Source organism: Meriones unguiculatus, chromosome 18 (genome assembly GCF_030254825.1).
Source record: "Meriones unguiculatus strain TT.TT164.6M chromosome 18, Bangor_MerUng_6.1, whole genome shotgun sequence".
NCBI classification, from domain to species: Eukaryota; Metazoa; Chordata; class Mammalia; order Rodentia; family Muridae; genus Meriones; species Meriones unguiculatus.
The window spans coordinates 74,149,687-74,169,924 of record NC_083365.1 but is presented as its reverse complement, the minus strand read 5'-3'; the positions used below and the strand labels follow the sequence as shown (position 1 = coordinate 74,169,924).

Genomic DNA, 20,238 nt, shown 5'->3' with positions numbered 1-20,238 from the left:
AGACAACAGCACAGGGTCAGGGTGGAAGAGCACCTTCTCCATGAAATAGACAAATCCTGAAAATAACACAATGCAAAATATTCTGTGGACAATTGGTGCTATTTTTTTCCCTCGAATTAATGTCTATGTTAGCAAGACTTTCTATTACTGTAACAAACACCTAAGAAAAACAACTTGAAGGAAGATTTACTTCAGCTCATGGTTTCAGCCTACAGTCAGCTGGTTCTATTTCTGAACCCAAGGTGCAACAGAGCATGATGGATGAAGACCATAACGTGACAAAGTTCTTACCTCGTGGAAACTGGGAAACAGAGGTTAACACACAGAAAAAAAGACACATATTTCCAGCATACCACCCCCTACTGACCAACTTTTTCCAACCAAGTCCTACCTCCTATTTTCACCATCTCCTAATAATGCCATCATATTATATTCATTAAGATGTCAACCCTCTTTTAGGTCAGAGCCCCCAAGGTCCAATAACTCTACAAAAGCCTATCAGCTAGAATCCAAACCCACCATACACAAACATTTCATATTCAAGCAACAGCATTCTGCCCTGTTCCCCAAAGGCTCGCCTCTATTTCACAATGGAAAATGTACTCAACCCAGTTTCAAGATTCCCTAATGTCTTAACAGTTCCAGCACTACACAAAAGTCCCAGGCTCTTCTGAGACTCAGGCAAACTGTTAGCTGTGAGTCTGTACCTGAAACAATGAAGAGTCTAGAGTTGGACTATGCCTACAGTTACACAGTTTGTGAACAGACTGAAGTCGGAGAGCTGTATACTTCAAATTCATGATGATGGTAGGCGAATTACTTCCTAACGCTGTTTAGAACAAAGTAGCATAAGAAAATTTACACTAGCCAACTTTAAAATTATTTATTTTGTATATATAAACTGCACTATACATAAACTCTCGTAGGTTGCTATGTACCCCTGGCTGGCCTGGTCCTCACTATAGAGCCTAAGATAGCCTAGAAATTTCCATTAGTCTTCCTGTTTCATAAAGAACATAATTTATGAAAAGGGAATCAAATACTGTACTTCATTTCATAATGAAATCTAATGAGCTTCTAGTTTGGATGTATGTTAGTTTATAAAGACTTTTTTTTGTTTGTTTGTTTTTGAAGACAGTGTTTCCCTGTTTATCTGTGGCTGTCCTAGTTTTCGAGACAGGGTTTCCCTAGCTGTCCTAGAACTCACTTAGATCTGCCTAACTCTGCCTCTAGAATGCTAGAACTACAGGCGTGCACCACCACTGCCTGGTTCACAGTCTAGTTGTTAATACTAACACTAACAAATGAGCTGTCATTTTCTTACAAAATAAACATTTATCTTCAGTATAATACTGAGTGAAAATCTAAAGCTTGGTGAATCGTAAAACAAACCCATTTTCAAATCAGGTTAGCAATTATTTTTGACATGCACTCAAATTTAAAATTCAACACAATCAGAAAGATATACTTTCTTGAACTCAATGAGCAAAGATGTTCCCTTCAAACCTCACAGTATAGGAGACAAAAAACACGATTACACACGTGGCTAAGTGTGAAACAGCTGTGTTCACATGCAAAATAATGTGATTTAATGCCTACCCCAAAACATTCACATCCTAGTTAGTTATCATAGCAAAGAAACGTGAATTGTGAAGCTGTCCTTTTCCCTTTTGTAACATTCTCAAAAGAAAACAAACCACCACCACCAACAAAACCAGACTGTAATATATATTAAACCTGGTGGCTTTTTAAAGTAGGTACAGAGACAATTTACTCTTACACTAAATGGCCCTAAATAGCTCTGCTTTTGGAGTACGATAGGTGGTTGTCATAGTTCCATTTCCTTCTTTGATCTGTCCTTTCTTGATGCTAGTGTTCCTGTAACAGACAGCCTTTCCTACTTCTTTTTATTTCTGACCTTGCAGGATGAAAATTAACTTACCTACCTGGTGAATCTCCTCAACCTAATGCCAGGATACTGGCTAGAAAAACATTTAATGACAGAAGTGAAATTACTCTGCAGCACACAGGCTTGTTTGGTTTGGATTATTTTTTGTGAAGACAGAGTTTCTCAGTGTAACAGTCCTGGTACTATTGTAGAACAGACTGGCCTCAAACTCAGAGATCCACCTGCGTCTGCCTCCTGAATACTGAGACCAAAGTTGTGCACCACTATCGCCAGGCCAGGTTTCTTCTTCTTCTTTTAAAGCAATTATTTAAAGAGATATTTGTTATTTACATAGTATTCTGCCTGCATGTGAGCCAGCAGGCCAGAAGAGAACACCAGATCTCACTATAGATGGTCATGAGCCACCATGTGGTTGCTGGGAACTAAACTCAGGACCTTTGGAAGAACAGCCAGTACTCCTAACTTCTGAGCTCTCTCTCCAGGTCCCCAGGTTTATTCTTAGAGCTGAATAGTGAGTAAATAAAAAATTACCTCAGTCACCTAGCTATAAAGGAATTCTAAAGTTTATATGCTATGCCAGTGAATTGGCATACTGATTAGTGAACTAGTTTCGGGCTGGAGAGATGGCTCAGAGGTTAAGAACACTCACTGTTCTTCCAAAGGTCCTGAGTTCAATTCCCAGCAACCACATGGTGGCTCAAAACCATCTATAGTAAGATGTGGTGTGAATGCAGGATGTTGTATAAATAATAAATAAATCTTTAAAAAAAATTTTCTCTATCTTAAGTAATGTGAGTTACAGACATGTGAGACCCTCAAGCAGCTCTGAAAAATATTAACATTTACCGTATGAATAGTGTTATAAAGTCTGGAAGAATAAAACATGAAGTTTGGGTCAGTGAGATAGCTAAGCAGGTAAAGGTGCTTGCAGCCAGCCTGTTTGAACAGAGTTTTATCCCTAGGACCCATGGAAATAGAGAATCTACTTCTCAAAGTTGTCCTCTGGCCTCTATGCGTGCAGTGCAGGAAGTATCCCACCCATATAAATAATATTATAAAACAAATCATAAAAACCCTGAGCCCGATTTTTAAATACTCACTAGTAACCTTGCCTCTACTAAATTCTGGGGTGAAGAAAAGCACAGAGGGCTGGAGGGATGTCTCAGAGGTTAAGAGCACCAGCTGCTCTTCCAGAGGTCCTGAGTTCAATTCCCAGCAACCACATGATGGCTCACAACCATCTATAGCGAGACCTGGTGACCTCCTCTGGACTGCAGGCACACATGCAGGAAAACACTGAATACAGAAAAAAAGGAAAGGAAGAGGGGAAGGGGGAGGGGAAGGGGGAGGGGAAGGGAAAAGGGAAAGGAAAGGAAAGAGAAAGGAAGGAAAGGAAAAGGGAAAGGGAAAGGGAAAAAGAGAAAAAAGGGAAAAAAAGGGAAAAAGGGAAAAAAGGGAAAAAGGAAAAAAAGGGAAAAAGGGAAAAGGGAAAAGGGAAAAAAAGGGAAAAGGGAAAGGGGAGGAGGAAGGTGAAGGGGAAGAAGGGGAAGGGGAAGGGGGAAAGAAGGGGAAGGGGAAGAAGGGGAAGGAGAAGAAAGAAAAGGGGAAGGGGAAGGGGAAGGGGAAGGGAAAGGGAAAGGAAAGGAAGGCAGGAAGGACAGAAGGAAGGCAGGCAGGCACAGAGTGATCCCTGAAATGGGTTACACTTGGTAAGCATGTTAGCCTGGGAGATTGAAGGCCTGTATTTTAAATTCACTGGTTGTGTTCATTTCGGGTAAACACAGCAGTCATCTGCTACTGGCAATTTTGTCTTCTTTGGCTTCAATAGTCATGGTTGACAGTGGTCTAAAAATATGACAGGAAAAATTCTAAAAATTGACGATTCCTGAGTTTTAAATTACATGCCATTCTGAATGGCACAATGAAATCTCAGCCCGTCTCACACAGTCCCTGCTGGGCATGCGTCATCCCTTTGATCAGTACAGTCCCACTGTCTACACTACCAGCTACTGGCTCCTCAGTCACCCAGCAGCCACCTCAGCTATCTGATTAATCACTTAGGTATTGGAGTATCTGTGCTCAAATGGCCCTACCTCTCTATCACAACACCGAACCACTCACCTCCCTGTCTCATCACAGCAAGATGAGCCAAATGAGGCATTCTGACAGAAAGATGACATTATCCTAACTTTTATTACAGGATATAGTAATTTCTCTTTTTTATTATTAGTTATTTCTATCTTACGGCATATCTAAGCTTATAACTTAACTTATAAGGTTATATAACTAGGGAAAAATCAGTATACACAGGCATTGGAACTAACTAGGGGCCTTGGACTGTATCTCCTGCAAGTTAAGTGAAGACTCCTATGATTTACTTTCTCAGAAGTGAAACACACAAACTGAAGAAGTGAGAAACAAGGGAAAGACTTTAAGTGCTTGTATTCAAATTGTGACAGTATAGTAAAACAAGTTCAATTAATAGTCACTTGACCTTCATTATAAGTCCCATGCACTCTTGGGATTGCAGGTATTTGATTTAATTAATAAAAAACCAAAACACCTGCTGAGTTCCTTATTCTTCCTTTTCAATGGTTCTGCCTATTCTGTCCTTCAAGCGAATTTATCTAAAACTGACACAATCAAATCGGGAGATGACAACATGAAGGGAAAAAAAGGGAAGTAGTGGAAGCTGCAGATTTTGTTGTTGCTGTGTGGAGATAGCCTTGGCTGACTATGCTTTGTAGCCCAGGCTGGTCTCGAACTCAGAGACATACACCTGCCTCTGCCTCCCTGAGTGCTGGGATTACACGTGTAGATTTACTTATTTATCATTTATACAGTATTCTGCATGCATGTGTGCCTGCATGACCACACCCAGATCAAACAAGATTTTTTAACAAGGATGTATTTTGTGTATTTGTCTGCATTTATGTCTGTGTACCACGTGTGTGCCTGGTGCCTGTTGAGACCAAGAGAGGGCACTGGACCCCAGGAACTGAAGTTAGGGATAATTGTGAGCTACCACATGCACGCTGGGAACTGAGCTCAGCCCTCGGGAAGGACAGGGGCATTCTTAACCTCTTTCCAGTCCCCAGACCCTAAGGTTTTTAAGCTCGGCTGTTGCAGAGCATTCTTAACCTCTTTCCAGTCCCCAGACCCTAAGGTTTTTAAGCTCGGCTGTTGCAGAGCATTCTTAACCTCTTTCCAGTCCCCAGACCCTAAGGTTTTTAAGCTCGGCTGTTGCAGAGCATTCTTAACCTCTTTCCAGTCCCCAGATCCTAAGGTTTTTAAGCTCGGCTGTTGCAGAGCATTCTTAACCTCTTTCCAGTCCCCAGACCCTAAGGTTTTTAAGCTCGGCTGTTGCAGAGCATTCTTAACCTCTTTCCAGTCCCCAGATCCTAAGGTTTTTAAGCTCGGCTGTTGCAAATATGAAACTTCCTCTCCAAAAGTCATAAAGTTAACTTTCAAAAGTTAGAAACATAATCTTTATCTAAAAACCAAATAGCATCCCTCTCTGCAGAAAGGGTTACTCATATGCTAACTTAATGTCATATGAACATTTCATGTATGTACGTATGAATGAATGAATGATGGTGGTGGCATATATACAAAGGTCAGAAGACAGTGTGCACAGGTCAGTTTCTTCTTTTCAGCATGTAAGTTTTCAAGGATCAAACTCAGGGCCTAAGACTAAGGTTTGCCAGCAAGTATATTTGCCCTCTAAGCCATTTTATAAGCTCAGAACAGCTTTTCAATTGAAGTGAAAACGGCATGGCATAAACCATTTTGAAAGTACAATTCAGTGGTGTCTAATGTAATGACAAGCTGTCGCTAATTTCTAAATTTTTTTATCACCCCCTGCCCTTTACGGACTTGTTCCCATCTTGTCTTTACTTGTATTCCTGTGGAACCATCATGTACTTTCTGTGAAATTTGACTCTTCCACATACATGAATCATGTATATCATATGCATGTGGCCTCTACAGACTTATTCTTAAGCAGTTTCCTAGGTGAGTGTAAATGCACAGCAATGAATTCTAGGAAAGACATATTTATTTATATCCAACACAATTCCCTGAAGTCAGTGAGTGACATAGGAGAAACAGATTAATTTCAGTTTCAGAAAGAATGGTCAAAACTAAAAAACTAATGTAAAATAATCTTTCCAACTGCTTTGTATATCAATGAGAACAACAGTTATTATAACTTAATTAGCATTAAAATTTCAAGAACTGGAAAATGAAATGAAGGATTAACTGATTTTTCTGCACTACTTTTCAAGATGCCAAGTATTTATTTGAAGATTAAAAACTTAATTAAGCTGATGGTGCAATTCTTTAGTCTCAGCACTTGAAAGGCAGACACAAGCAGATTTCTATGAGTGCAAAGCCAGCCAGGGCTACACAGTGAGAACCTGTCTCAGATAAACGACAACAGAACCCCGCAACTATTTACACAAAACTCCAGTAAGTCACAAAGCTTTATTTACAACTAACCGAAAGAGACAGAATAGGTGGCCTGGCCAAAAAAAGAAAAAACATCAAGTGTATTATGAACAATAAGATACTAATCTATAATAGAAAAGGAGCTTCATTCACACATGTAACAAATAGATACATTTGGGGGAGGGAAAAGATGGTGAATGCAAGCAGGTAGGTTCAAAGAACATATGAAATCATTTAGACGAGCAGCTCTTAAGCTGTGGTCACAACCCTTCTGGGGACTGAACCACCCTTTCACAGGTGGTTTTACATATTAGATGTTTACATTATGATTCATAACAGTACCAAAATTACAGTTAGGAATAGCAAGAAAAATAATTTTATGATGGGGTGGGGGACACCATATCAGGAGGAACTATGTAAAAGGCTCACAGCATTAAGGAAGATTGAGAACCACTGATTTAGACAAAATCCTAGAAAAGATAAAAATATGACAGAAAAGAATCAGAACTTTAGGATATTGTTTCTTTCTTTCTTTTTTCCTTCCTCATTTATTTATTTACTTCACTTATTTTGGTTATTTGAGAAAAGGTCTCACTATGTAGCTCTGGTTGTCCTGGAACTCACTTATAGACCAGGCTAGCCTCAAACTCACAAAGGTCCACCTGCCTTGGGGTGCTGGGATTAAAGATGTGCAGTACTGGAGGATGGAGATATGGCTCAATGGTTAAGAGCACTGTTTGTTCTTCCAAAAGACCCAGGTTCAATTTCCAGCACCTACATGGCAGCTGACAACTGTCTGTAACTCCAGTTCCAAGGGACCCAACACCTTCATAAAGCACATGAAATTAAACAAAAATAAAAAAGAATGCTATTAAAAAAAGATGTGTACCACACATGGTTACTGTTTCTTGGGCAATGCTATAGACTAACAAGGAGTGACGGGGGAAAAAAAAAACCAAAAAAACAGGGAGTTTCTGGGGCCATATTAATGTTTTTTAATTTAATAGTCAACTGGGTTATAGAGATGTACTCAATTTGTCAAGAACTCATTAAATGGTACATTTATAATTTGTACACTTTCCCTGTATGCATATTTATCTTCAAAAAAGTAAACACTAAACTCTAGTTAATAAAATGCATGCTTATTTAGGGATGAAGTACACCAATTACTGTAACTTACCATAGCAATCAAAAAACAAGATGGATGTATAAATATAGCAAAATGTAATAACTGTAGAACTAATTATCAAATTATGTATCTTTCTGAAAGCTCTACATAAAATGGAAAAAATTAGATTGGTGGCAGATTTCTCAATCACAACCCAGACGCTATCTTCTGCTTCCCAAGTATTCAACAGAACGGGCTTTTTAAACATCTTCTGTGGCAGACATGGTGGTGTTATCTCAGCACTCAAGAGACAGAGGCACGCATACCTGTGCGTTCCAGGCAAGCTATGTGGTGAGACCCTGTCTCAAAAAACGAAGAAAAATAATAAAAAGTTCTTCAAAGCAATTTCTTCCTGTGGTCCTATTGTGTTATAACAAAACCTAATATTACAAAGATACCATTATAGTCTGGTTTGCCCGTTTTGCAATAAAACCAAATTCACTTTGGATCTAGCTGATCAAACAGCATATTACTGGTAATATTGAGTACTAGTGAATGCCAATTCTAATTGGTAATGCCAATACTAATGTGTAAGGTTAAGAAGGGTAAACAGCCTTAAGAAGTATAAATGAGAGCTAACTCTAAGACTTTATATGGTTAACTCCTCTGCCCTTTTTCTTTTTAAGACAACTGTGCCAAGTGGAAGCAGTCTTAGGTGAGGCAAGTCTCCCACCCTATCCATATCTTAGTTTCTATTTTCTGGTAGGGTCTTGTGGAGAGGAGGTCACAATGACAATTGTGCACATTTCTGATACCTCATTAGTTTCTGGACTAGTTAGTCTTTCTTGCCCTCTGTCTGTTCACTTCCCTCCCAACATTAAAAGAGACCACTAAAGATGTACCTCAGTGGTATCAGCATGTTTAGAATGTATTTCCATCATGGGTTCCATCTCTAGCACTATACCAGTGCATATGCGCACAGACATGCATGCACAGGCACAGAGACAGACAGACATAAACACACATACCAAGGTCAGAAGAAGGGGAGGGAGTGCAGAAGAAAATACTCTGGCAATTGGAAGGCTACACAACAAAGAAAGAAAAGGTAAAAACAAAAGGTCCTTCAGGAATGTGTTTGTGTCACTGGAATAGTACAAGCAAAGACTAATTGTTTGCCTGATTTCTCTGTTACTTTAGCCAATCTGCTCACCCCTTCTCTAAAGGCACAGAGAGATATTTCCCCTTCCATTCATACCCCCTGGAGGAGGGAAAAAAAGGAAAAGTAGGCTTTGAAAGTTACCCAGTTACCCATTACATTGAGCTCCAAAGAGCCGGAGTGCCTCTCATTCCAGCAGATTTACCAGTGTATGCCATATGCAATGTTAAAAAAGCTTAGACATCTTTTGGTTGAACTGAGAAGCAGGGAATCTTTAATGCACAGAGAAAAAGATCTGAAGCATTTCTGAACCTCGATAAATACATTTTCATGCTCAACCAAGGTGCTCCCATTTCTAGGCCCTAGAATGCAATTCATTGTTCTGTCTCATGCCTTCAGTTTACTGTGTTTAAAGTAAAAAGATTTTTTTCCCCTGGCTACTTTAGCCCTAAGTCCATTATTTAACCTTTAATCTTTTTTCCCCTCACTTTAACAATTTCTACCTGACACTATGTTTTGTGTTTGTCTCACTAGGCAATGAGGCCAAGGTGGCAGCCCTCTCTTGTATATAAGCAGCATAGAATACATCAAGTTTCCTATATATATACACTGAAAGTCAAGTGCATCCATCATGTCCCGTTTTGCAATTCTATCATTTTAGCTTTGCAGATAAAGTCAGTGAAAGTGGTACAGTGTTTTGCTGGCTAGGAATTCATTTTGGTGCACTGGATATTATGTGGTTCAGTATTATCATATTTTAGTGAACTCACTAAAATATGAAGTCATTTATGCTTAATTTTATTAATTTTGGCAAGGGAAAAAACATGATAAATCACCATCTTCAAATTAAAATAGAAGTTGTACAGGTTCCTTTGCTCTTCTACGGTAAACAGAGGAATCTGTGTGAGGTGGCAAATGGTCGCAAGAGGCTCCATTTTTGAAAATTTACCCCCATCTTAGTTCTACTCATTCACCACTTTCTACAGGTAAGAGAGCAGTTAATAAAATTAGGGTCCATGGCCGTGGTGGTGCACACCTTTACGGCACTCAGGAGCCAGAGGCAAGAGGATCTCTGAGTTCAAGGTCAACCTGGTCAACAGGGAGTTCTAGGACAGCCACTACAGAGAGAAATCCTACCTGGAAAAAACAAAACAAACAACGACAACAACAAATAAGTACAGTGGCACACTTGGGAGGGGAAGGCAGGAACACCAACTTGAGGTCAACCAGGACAAGAGCAAAACCCTGTCTAAAAACGAACAGGGCTGGAGGGATGGCTTGGCATTTAAGAGCAAGTACGCTCTAGCAGAGGATCCAGTTCAGTTCTTAGCAACCTCATCAAGAATCAGAAGACAACTGCCTTAGCTACAGCTCTAGGTGATCTGACACCCTCTTTTGATCTCTGCAAGAATTCACACTTAAGCAGACATAGACACAAACAATAAATAAAAACAAATCTTAAACCAATTCTCCAAAACTCTGCCAAACCAAAATGACTAGTATAACAGAAAGCTACGTAAATTCAGCTCAAGTCTTGGTGACTTACCAAGAGGCTGACTACAACTTGCTCAAAATCATACACCAGCTCCTAGGAGGCGGCCTTAAGGTTTCCACTGGATAAATGCTTCTCACAGTGTGGCCTGAGAGCCATGACAGGGTCACCAGCATTGTTTCAAAAGGTCCACCACTAAATAGACAGGTCCTCCCCTGTCTATTTCCACCACTAACATGTGCTCTTCTGCCATTATGTTTATGTATGTGTTTGCATGCTGCATGCTGCCAGAATAAAAAACCAGAGGCCTCACTAGGGAAGGGCTTTACCTCTGAGCCACATTCTCCAGAAGAAATTATCACATAATATTTAATCAAAACCACATATGCTCTCAGATGAAATGCAAAAGTAGAACTCAGGTATCTTTTGATAGAAACTCAGATTTGCAAAACATAAAGCCAATGTCATTGTTTTAAAGTTATTTTTCACACAATAAGACATTTATGTGGAAACTTATTCTAATGAATCTCTAAGTATGAAAATATACTTTTATTTAATATTGAGATGTTAGTATTATGCAAATTGGCCTATATGTTTAATATAATCCTGATGAAAATCCAAGGTGTGTCTTTTGCAAAAAAAAATAATCTTGATTAAATGAGATATGGTAATAAAATAGACACAAAGGATGAAGAGCTTGAACAATCAAACAACCCCCTCCTCCAATACACTCAGAAAGTTTTAGAATTTTCAGACATTCCTTTTGTTGTTGTTGTTTTTCAAGATGGCCTAGAAATCATAGGCCTGCCTCTGCCTCCCCCAGTGCTGGGGTTACAGGATGTGCCACTGCACCCATCTTTTTCAAACGCTCTTAATTTCAGAACTTATAGCGTACTAACATCCATATTTCTGGTCAACATTTTCCAAACACAGTAGTAAGATAAGTTCAACACATGCACGCACGGATCCACACACACCAAAGAGGTGCTGCAAAGATGGCTCAACAGTTAAGAGCACCATCTACTCTTACAGAGGACATTGGTTCAGTTCCCAGCATCTACAGGTTGGCTCACAACTACCTTCCGTTCCACAAGATCAAATTCTCTTTTCTGGTCTCCACAGATTCCTGCATATGCTTGATGTAAAAAAAGTCATGCAAGTGTACAACACATACACATAAAATTTTTATTTATTTTTCATACAGAGATTTTAAAGTAAATAAATATTTTGCTTCCCCCCCCAAAAAAAAACATGGTTTTTCTGTGTAGCCCTGGCTGTCCTTGAACTCACTCTGTAGACCAGGCTGGCCTTGAGATTCAGCCTGCCTCTGCCTCTGGGATTAAAGGTGTGCACCACCACTCCTGGCTAGTAAATACAATTTTTAAAAAGCTGAATAGACATAGGTGCAGACTGATGATAGGGTCTTATCTCAAAAGTGTTAAATAAAATATTTTATTATTTAATGAACAGCTCTTCATAAAATCACATTTCAGCAACCAACCAAAAAGTAGTGTCAATGACTGACTCTAGATTCTTTATAGACCGTGTAAAGAAGAGCTGGAAAACAAAAGCTGTAATGAAATGAAAGGAAGGGAAAAGGCAGGTAGGAAGGAAGGAACTGGCACGTAGGGAAACAAGTCATAGAATGTAATGTATACAATGTGAAAACAGAGCACGCTGAGCCTGCTTGATGTAAATGCTTCTATCATGCATATAATGTGAAATCAGAACACACTAGATTTGTTTGCTCTTAGAGTTTCTACTATGTTCAGATAGCATTAACATGACAATAAAAATCATACAATGAACTATGTAAAACATATGAAAGAAATCTTAGAGTTGATATGTATTTAAAAAGATACTTCCCCTGTAAAATTATGAGAATATCTATAATATATTTTAACTTTTAAATAACTATAGGTTCACAGGAAATTGAAAATAAATTATATAGCAAAATCTAAAATATACCATTCATGTAGCATCCCCTAATACCATCACAGGTGCATCCTTTACTATCAAAGGTCAGACACTGCCTAACTGTCTGCGTGAGTTCAAGCCTCGCTCAGAGCCAGGTGGCAGCGGTGCACACCTCTGACCCCAGCACTCAGGAGGCAGAGGAAGGTGGAGCTCTGAGTGTGAGACAAGCCTGAGTCCAGGGCAGTGAAGGCAACACAGAGAGACCCTTTCTCAACCCTCATCCCCAAACAAAACCAAAAACAAAAAACCGCACTCAGTTGAGGCCAGCCTGGTATACACAGTGAAAGCAGGCCAGCCAAGGGCTACATAGCAAAACCCTGTTTCAAAACAACCACCACAAACCAAAAAAAAAAAAAAAGAAAAGAAAGAAAGAAAAAAACCCACCACAAAACAACTCAAGACTTTACTTACTGGAGCGTGTAGTTTTGAGTAATTTTATTAAACATATAGGTTTATGTAACCATCAACCACCACAATCAAGATATAGAGTTGCTTTATCGCCCCCCCCTTACCATTGTGCTTCCTCTTTCCCATCATAATCATCCTAATTTTCTCATTTCAAGATTGATACATAAATGCAACCATACGGGATGTAATCTTTTAAGATTTTAGGCTTTTAAACTATCGTGTTTTCTTTGAGGTCTACTCCAGCTTGCCCCCTTTATTGCTGCAATAGATTTCATGGATACGTCACAGTTTAACTTACTCAGTGAGGGACATTGGGGTTATTTCCAGAAAACAACACCCAATTACTTATTTTAAACAGCAATACTGTCATATAGAAACTCCTTTCTAACACTCATTTAAGCTACTGCTTTTGCATATAGTAAAACTTTTCATTTTATTTTTTATATTCTAGCTCTTCCCTTAATAACCATCAAGAATCTGCAGTTGATTAAACTTCTACCTCAAATTGCTAGGTGACACCTTAGTCTAGTTATGGAGCCCTTTCATGTAGAAGACAGGTTTGTAAACTTAACTGCACAACTAGCCTACAAAGGTAGCTTCAATCTGTTACTCACTCAGCTAAAATTGGCAAAAGTCAAATGGCAGAACTTTCCTTGCATCATACATCAGATAACTGCCGCTCAAGGTCAGAAATACAAACAAATAATTACTCTAATTTCTTTTGGAAAGAAATAACAGCAAGTTGTGGATGGCATAAGTGGAGAAGACCAAAGAGCTACCATTTAAAAATGCTAAGTGTTCCAGTATTTATGGAATAAGAGGCTCAAAAAATGTACAAGTTGCCTAAAGAGGTGAGCTTACAGGTAGAAATTAAAGAGAGTCACAGGGACAGGAACGATGGCATAGCAGTTAAGAGCTTTTTCAGAGAACCCAGGTTCCCAACAGCAGTTCCTAATAGTCTATAACTTCAGTTCCAGATGATCCAATACCCTTTCTGAGTCCTGAACAGCCTACACAGAGAAACCCTGTTGAGAGAGAGAGGAAGAGAGACACAGAGACTGACAGCAAGAAAGTACAAACTGCCCAGCAAGGTGGCACATGCTTTTAATCCGAGCACCCTGAGTTCAAGGCCAGCCTGGTCTACATAGCAAATTCCAGGACAGCCTGGGCTACACAGAGAAACCCTATTTTGAAAAAGCAAAATAAAGAACAAAAGGTACAAACCTACCAACTAACAAATCAAAGAACAAAAGAAAACTTAAATAAAATGTTCAATTTAATATATGTGTGAAGACTAAAAACAGATAAGCAGCAAAAACCTGGAAAAAAATCAAACTGCTGGGAAATTCAGGCAGAGAACTAGCTTTGAGCCATGATTTATATCCTATTTCACTTGTCCATCAGTGACTAATTAAACTACATTTTGAAGATTATACATATTCATATGTAGGCTAACATCAGATACAAGCAATTTGCTTAACTTACTTTGTTTAATTAGGTCCTTATATGAGGACCAAAGTTAACTTGTTAGAAATTTTATTTATATTATTTGATGTATTACTAATAAAGATTATAGTGAGCTCCGAGGCAATTTACTATTTTTAAGTTTAACACTATATAGGGAAAAAAAAGACCCATTTCCTTTTTTATCATGTGCCATGTCAGTTGAGCTATTTAAAGCTGTTCACTGCTCTTCCTATAGGCAAGAGTAACTACAGAAACTGAGCACTGGTTCTGAAGTTTTGTAACAAGAACAATCTGAAAATCTCATTTTTACTTGTAATCACACCCCTATGATATATGACTGCTGGGTATTTTTACAACAGATCATGGAAAGCGTTAATAGGAAGTAGGAAAAGTGTATTACAGTCCTTAGTCTTTAGCATGATTTATATAACACTTCAAACACAACTTCATCAACTCTTTCTACACTTCCTTACTTCTAAGGATTAGAGCTTAATATGAACCCAAATGGTTATAACCGGATATTTTAAAAACACTAGTTCAAAAAAAAAAAATCTCTTTTGCTACTTGACAAGTCCCTTAGAGAAGCACCCAGTGCGGTGGCCTCAGCAACTTAGTGCCATGTTCAGGTGCTGTCAACCTTGGCTATCACTGTCAGCAACACTTCATTACACAACTGTTTGCACGCTAATCTTAATTGGCTCAACTGCACAAACTCCAAGGACACCTTTATGTGTGAAAAACAGAGAGAAACATTTATTTAAAAGAAAAGAAACATTCAAGGACTGCTGAACAATAGGGTTGAAACTAAAAGGCAAGTACTTAACTTATTGGTAGAGCACTTGCTAGCATCTATGAGGTGAACATTCAATCCCCAGCACTGACAGAAAAAAACAAAACAAACCCCAAAACAAACCAAAAATAAACCAAAAAACCTAAAGAACACAAGCAACAGTCTGATACGGTCACATAAATTCAAATAACCTTCTCAATCTTAACTTTGTATCAGAGTCACTTGCCTTCTCTAGTTGTAGAAGGACTTGGATGGTAACTGTAACTATATCTTGAGACATATTAACAAAGTAAAGTAGGAAGCTATTATAACAGTCTGCTACTACAACACAAAGTAACTTTGTATTATGGGTAATCTATTCGAAATATATTCCAAATACAGATATTTTAAACAAAAGGAAAAAATCTTGATTAAGACAAAATTATCTTTGGCACCCAATGATCAATTTCCCATGTACCTTCTGCTACAAAAAAAAAAGGGGGGGGGGGCTAGAGACCAGCAAGATGGCTTAGTGTATAAAGGCACTGGGCCTTCAAATCTGACCACCTGAGTTCAATTCTTGAAACCAACATGATAGAACAAGAGAACTTCTACAAATTGTGCCACTATCTTCTAAACTCCCAAAATGTGCTATGGCACTTCTGAGCTGCACCCCTCAAAAGTAAATGTAATAAAACAAACAAAATGGCTATAAGCTATTGTTTTAAGCCACTGTATGCTATTAATACTCCTACAATACTCAACAGCACAAGAGATATTGAGGTTGCAACAATACCCTGTACATATGAGCAACAAATTCGCTCTCTAAATATGAAAATAACAAAGCAAAATATTTAATGTAACAAAACGTGTGTGGTGGAGTGATGTCTTTGTGCAGCACTGTGTATTCAAATGTAGATTTTTGTGCAGAGATCTGATTACAGGTTGGATTTTGAAACTGTCATTATTATGAAGGATCTCCTGCCTCAGTATTTTAAACTGTTCTCCATTACCTCCTGATTGGTTAAATAAAGAACTGAATGGCCAATAGCTGGGCAGGAGAAGAAGGTGGGACTTCCAAGCCCAATGAAGAGAGTAGCAGGTGGGATCAGAAAAGAGAGGGAGTCTCCACTGGGATGAAGAAGCGGGGGCCAGGATGGAACTAAGAAGGCAGGCCACAGGCCAGCTGGCAGAGTGTAGGCCAGGCCAGTACAGGCTGGTTAGGGTAGCTGAGAAACTGCCCAGCCAAGGCTTTTAATGAAAATAAAGGCATCTGTGTCATTAGTCAGGGCAAAGGTGGGCACGGAAACCTTATGGCTACATGTGTTCAACACAATCCTACCAGCTTTACGTGTTCTACTCACAATTCCATAGATTAAACATTATCCTCCCCATTATACAGATGAGGAATTCTAACTGAACCTCATAAAAAAATCAATTCACACAACCAGGAAAGGAATGGACTCTCCTGTATTTGCATCAGTCTTTCTGTGCAAAGAATTCGAGACGTAAAAATATCATTGCATAAACTACGAATTAATTATCAAGTTTTGGGAAATATGCTACAGAACGTATGCTATGGGAACTTTATGGAGGAGCTGAGGAAAGCTATGTTACAAAGCTATGCACTACATTAAAAAAATTAGTAACACATAACCAGCTTCCTTCTTGGTCCAAATGAATGGATCTATTTTACTTCTGTATCTACTTTATCTATTTGTATTACTTTGAGAACATGGCAGATCCCTAAGGTGCTTACAGACTTCTCTGACCCTGACTAGTCTATCAGTCAAAGCACAGATTGTTTTTTCAGAACCAATGTTTACTCTAGAAACTAGAAAATCTTAGAACTGAGGTGGTCTGCAGCCATGACTACTACAGATTACAGGATCCATTAAAGTCATATTCTCTAGGCCAAAAAGCAGAGTGGAACTTGAAAAGATGGGTGAACTATCAAAATCTGATGCAATTATAAGAAAAATACCTAACCTATAGCTAAAGATGCAAAATTTTAAGAGAATGATCTTTGTTCAGTTAAATGTGTAGGCTACATGAACCATCCTAATTCAAGTACTATAAGAAAGGGACTTCCAGTTTGACTTTAAACACCTTCTTATGACTCAATGCTCTTGAAATCAAATCAATGAATGACACTTGCTAGCCAGGCATGGTGGCACAAGCCTTTAATCCCAGCACTCAGGAAAGCAGAAGCAGGCGGAGAGCTGTGAGCTTGAGGCCAGCCTTTTCTACATGGTGAGTTTCAGGACAGCCAGAGAGCTACATAGAAACCTTCTCTCGAAAAAAATAAAAAATAATAATAAAGGGGAGGCGGTTCTTTAAATTCACCCAGGGAAACATAACCTTAGGAGTGGGATATTAATGTTTGTGCATATTCATTGATGCTAGAAATCCTTTTTTTCTTCTTTAGAAATGCAACTTATCATTTAGCAAGCCTTTCTGTTTTGGAAGACACCTCCACCTCTAACTAGTTTAGGAGACTTGCTCTCTCAGGAGGGTTACCCAATTCACAGGAGTTACAACCGCCAGACCCAATTCAGTTTCTCTATAAAAGCATGTCCAAACAACAGTGACAATCTCTTACACAGAATATCCACAAAAAGAAAGAAAGAAAACTTCTAATACACGGGGATGGAAAGAAAGAAGGGGGACTAACATAGTGACATCCCTGTAGGACCTTAGCAACCAAGGCTCTGACAGTCATTCAACTTTCTTGCTCATTTCCCCGCTCTGTTTTTCCTAGCAGTGCAGGCACGACGCGCTGTTTCCCCTTTGGTGTCTGACAATTCCCCGGAGCGGGGCGAGCAGCCTGGGCATCCGCGAATGGCCCTGGTCCAGGCCGGCCTGGCTGGGGCTGCTTTTCCCGTCGGTCCTCCCCGGATCTCCAGGGTTCGCGGAGCAGCAGCTGCAGCAGGGACGCCCGGGGAACCTGTCCCCAGCTCCCCCGCTAGGCCTCAAGGGGCGGGCGCTGCACATGGCCCCCGGCGAGGCGGCGGGCTCTGCGCGCTGGGGGCGGCCGGCGGGCTCGCCCCAGAAGCCCCGGCCCGCGGGCGACCGCGGAGGGCCGCCGTCTCCCGAGCGCTCGGCTCCCCGGCTGCCTCACTCTCCCGCTCCGTTAGCGCTACCGGTCGGCGGGCGGGGGAGGGGAGCGGGCGCGTTATTCCCGGGGCGCCGCGGGGGAGGGGACGGCATCTCTTACCCGCGTTACTGAGAAGGAGCAGGAGGAGGTGGCGGGAGCGCGGCGCGGCGGGGCGACGGCGGGGCCAGCTGGTTGCAAGGAAGAGTCTCACGGAAGGGAATTAACCCCATCACCAGCCCGGACACCGGCTCCAGCGGCAGCCGCGGCGGCAGGATCCCGCCCCTTCCCACCACGCACTGGCCCCGCCTCTCCGTCGCGTTGACGGCAAGCCGGCTTCCTCATACGCTAGATTAATGCTGAGTGGCATAAGTCTCGTCCAATCAGAGCTTGAGAAACCACTTTCGCTCCACCCCATTATCACTGCGGGGCCGCTGGGGAACGGGGCTAAGTCTAGCTCCACCTCCAAAAGAGAAAGAACCAATCCCTAACGAATGACAGCCCTTGAAGGACGCACAAGATACCCAATGATGAAGCAAGGAGGACAGCCATTTTGCCCACTTGTGAAAGAGCCACCTTTTCCCACGAGTAAGAACGTGAGGTGGGCGAGTTCCGGGAGATTTTAGTCACTGGAGATATGGAAGACAATTATATTTCTTCAGGGAATGTTTGTAGAGGCTTCAAATACGAAGGGAGAATTTTGTCCTTCATGTGGGGAGATGTGAGAAAGGCTTTAAGGATTTGGCTCCGCCCCTTAGCGGTAACGGGTTCTAAGCTGAACACCTGGTTTCTCCAGTCTTAGTGGTGGAGGGCAGGTCTTTGGGTTATGGAACTACAATCCCCAAGATGCATTGCGAACCCTATAACAGTTTCCTCCGTTTGCTTCCTGTGACAATTCATGGGAATTGTAGTTCTCGAGAGGTTACTGTGTATCCTTGTCCACATGAGTAAGAAGAAAGTTTTGAATAATCTGGAGTTGAGAATGAGGTCGTAAGGTTTTATTCAAGTCTTTTCGCCACAGTGAAGGAGGACTTTAAAAAAGAAGGGTCAGGGGATTCCTCCGGACACCGCAGGATTTTAGAGTGCTCCTATTTGTACTCTCCCACTTTCAGGCCATCCCTTTAGCGTCACTTCCTCTTAGCTGAAGACACTTGCAAAAGGCTTGGCGGGAGTTGGAGATTCCAAAGCTAGTACACCAGTTTTGGCGGTCTGGAAGTGCTGTGTAGGGCAAGAGAGGGAAAGTTGAATGTACTTTAATTGCGCTTTAAGAAAAGAGTAGGTAAGAGTCGGGCGTGGAGGCTCGTGTCTGTAACAACAGGAAGACGAAAGGTCGCGCAGCGAGTTCACAGCCTGGGCTGCACAGTGAGTTTTAGAACACTTGTAACTACAGTTGACCTTGTCTAAAATACCACCGCACCCCACCCCCACCCCCAAAAAAGAAGAAAAAATTGAGAAGTGAAATGGCATGGGTGTAAATCCCTAGCCCCTAAATAATTTTCTACCCTACTTTTTAGTTCAGCGGACCCAGTATTTATTATCAGGGCCCCCCCACACACACACACGCACTCACTAGTAGACTGCATCTCCTTGAGTTTGTAGAGGGTTCTTTAAACTTGCCTTTTGCCACTCACTGCACGTGTCCTCAGTTTGGCTGGAAGGACTTGGAAGTTCGGGGAGCTAAAAACTCCATTTATACAGACACTCTCCCGAAGTTGCCTTTGAAGGAGAAGAAAATTCAGGATTGTTAGCTAGTGGAATGGTCCTGTTGCCTTTTACTCTTTGAGTAATCCAATCATATTAACTGGCGATCTGGTGATACTGTAATACTCCAATGACAAAAAGACTTCAGAATTCAGGCTAGTAAACTTATCGAACGAGAAATGCCAGACTGATCACCCCAAGACTGATGCCTGGCAAAATCTCTTCCATAATTTTTACAGAGACTTCGTCTCATAACTTTTTTTGTAAGTTATTTAGTGAGTATACCAGGCTAAAAGGGTTGAACAGTGCACAGAAAGGTAAGTTTTTTGTTTAAAAGGAGTAACGAAGAGAAAGATTAAATAAAACCCATATATATTACTGGGTCTTTTAATAGCTCCCTAAATTTAGTATCTTCATAGTCATGTTTTGTATGTTTATTTGGTTTTCTCTTTGCTTTCTACCTTTAGATTTAAAAACCACCTTTTTCTATATTTTATTTATTTGTTTATTTTTGGGTTTTCGAGACAGGGTTTCTCTGTGTAACAGAGCCCTTGCTGTCCTGGACTTTCTTTGTAGACCAGGCTGGCCTAGAACTCACAGAGATCCTCCTGACTCTGGCTTCCAGCTCTGGGATTAAAGGCGTGCACCACCACACCAGGCTATTTCTGTTATTTTTATTGAAGTTTATTGTATTAAGTCTGTGTCCAG

At 40.5% G+C, this 20,238-nt stretch overlaps 2 protein-coding genes across 12 annotated transcripts in view; one reads left to right on the top strand and one right to left on the bottom strand.

Moving 5' to 3' along the window:
* R3hdm1 (R3H domain containing 1) overlaps window positions 1-18,130 on the bottom strand; it is a 131,361-nt gene extending 113,231 nt beyond the window's left edge. For 4 of the 7 annotated variants that reach the window (XM_060371891.1, XM_060371889.1, XM_060371892.1 and 1 more), the window contains exon 1: window positions 17,953-18,125. The gene's annotated coding sequence lies outside the window, so the exon portion shown is untranslated. Of the gene's footprint in view, window positions 1-17,952 lie in introns of all 7 variants that reach the window. The other 3 variants (XM_060371887.1, XM_060371893.1, XM_060371888.1) reach the window with 3 other exon arrangements.
* A 320-nt stretch (window positions 18,131-18,450) lies between these two features.
* Window positions 18,451-20,238, top strand: part of Zranb3 (zinc finger RANBP2-type containing 3) — a 133,386-nt gene continuing 131,598 nt past the window's right edge. For 2 of the 5 annotated variants that reach the window (XM_060371885.1, XM_060371883.1), the window contains exon 1: window positions 18,454-19,191. The gene's annotated coding sequence lies outside the window, so the exon portion shown is untranslated. Of the gene's footprint in view, window positions 19,192-19,585; window positions 19,848-20,238 lie in introns of those variants that run through there. The other 3 variants (XR_009587461.1, XM_060371886.1, XM_060371884.1) reach the window with 3 other exon arrangements.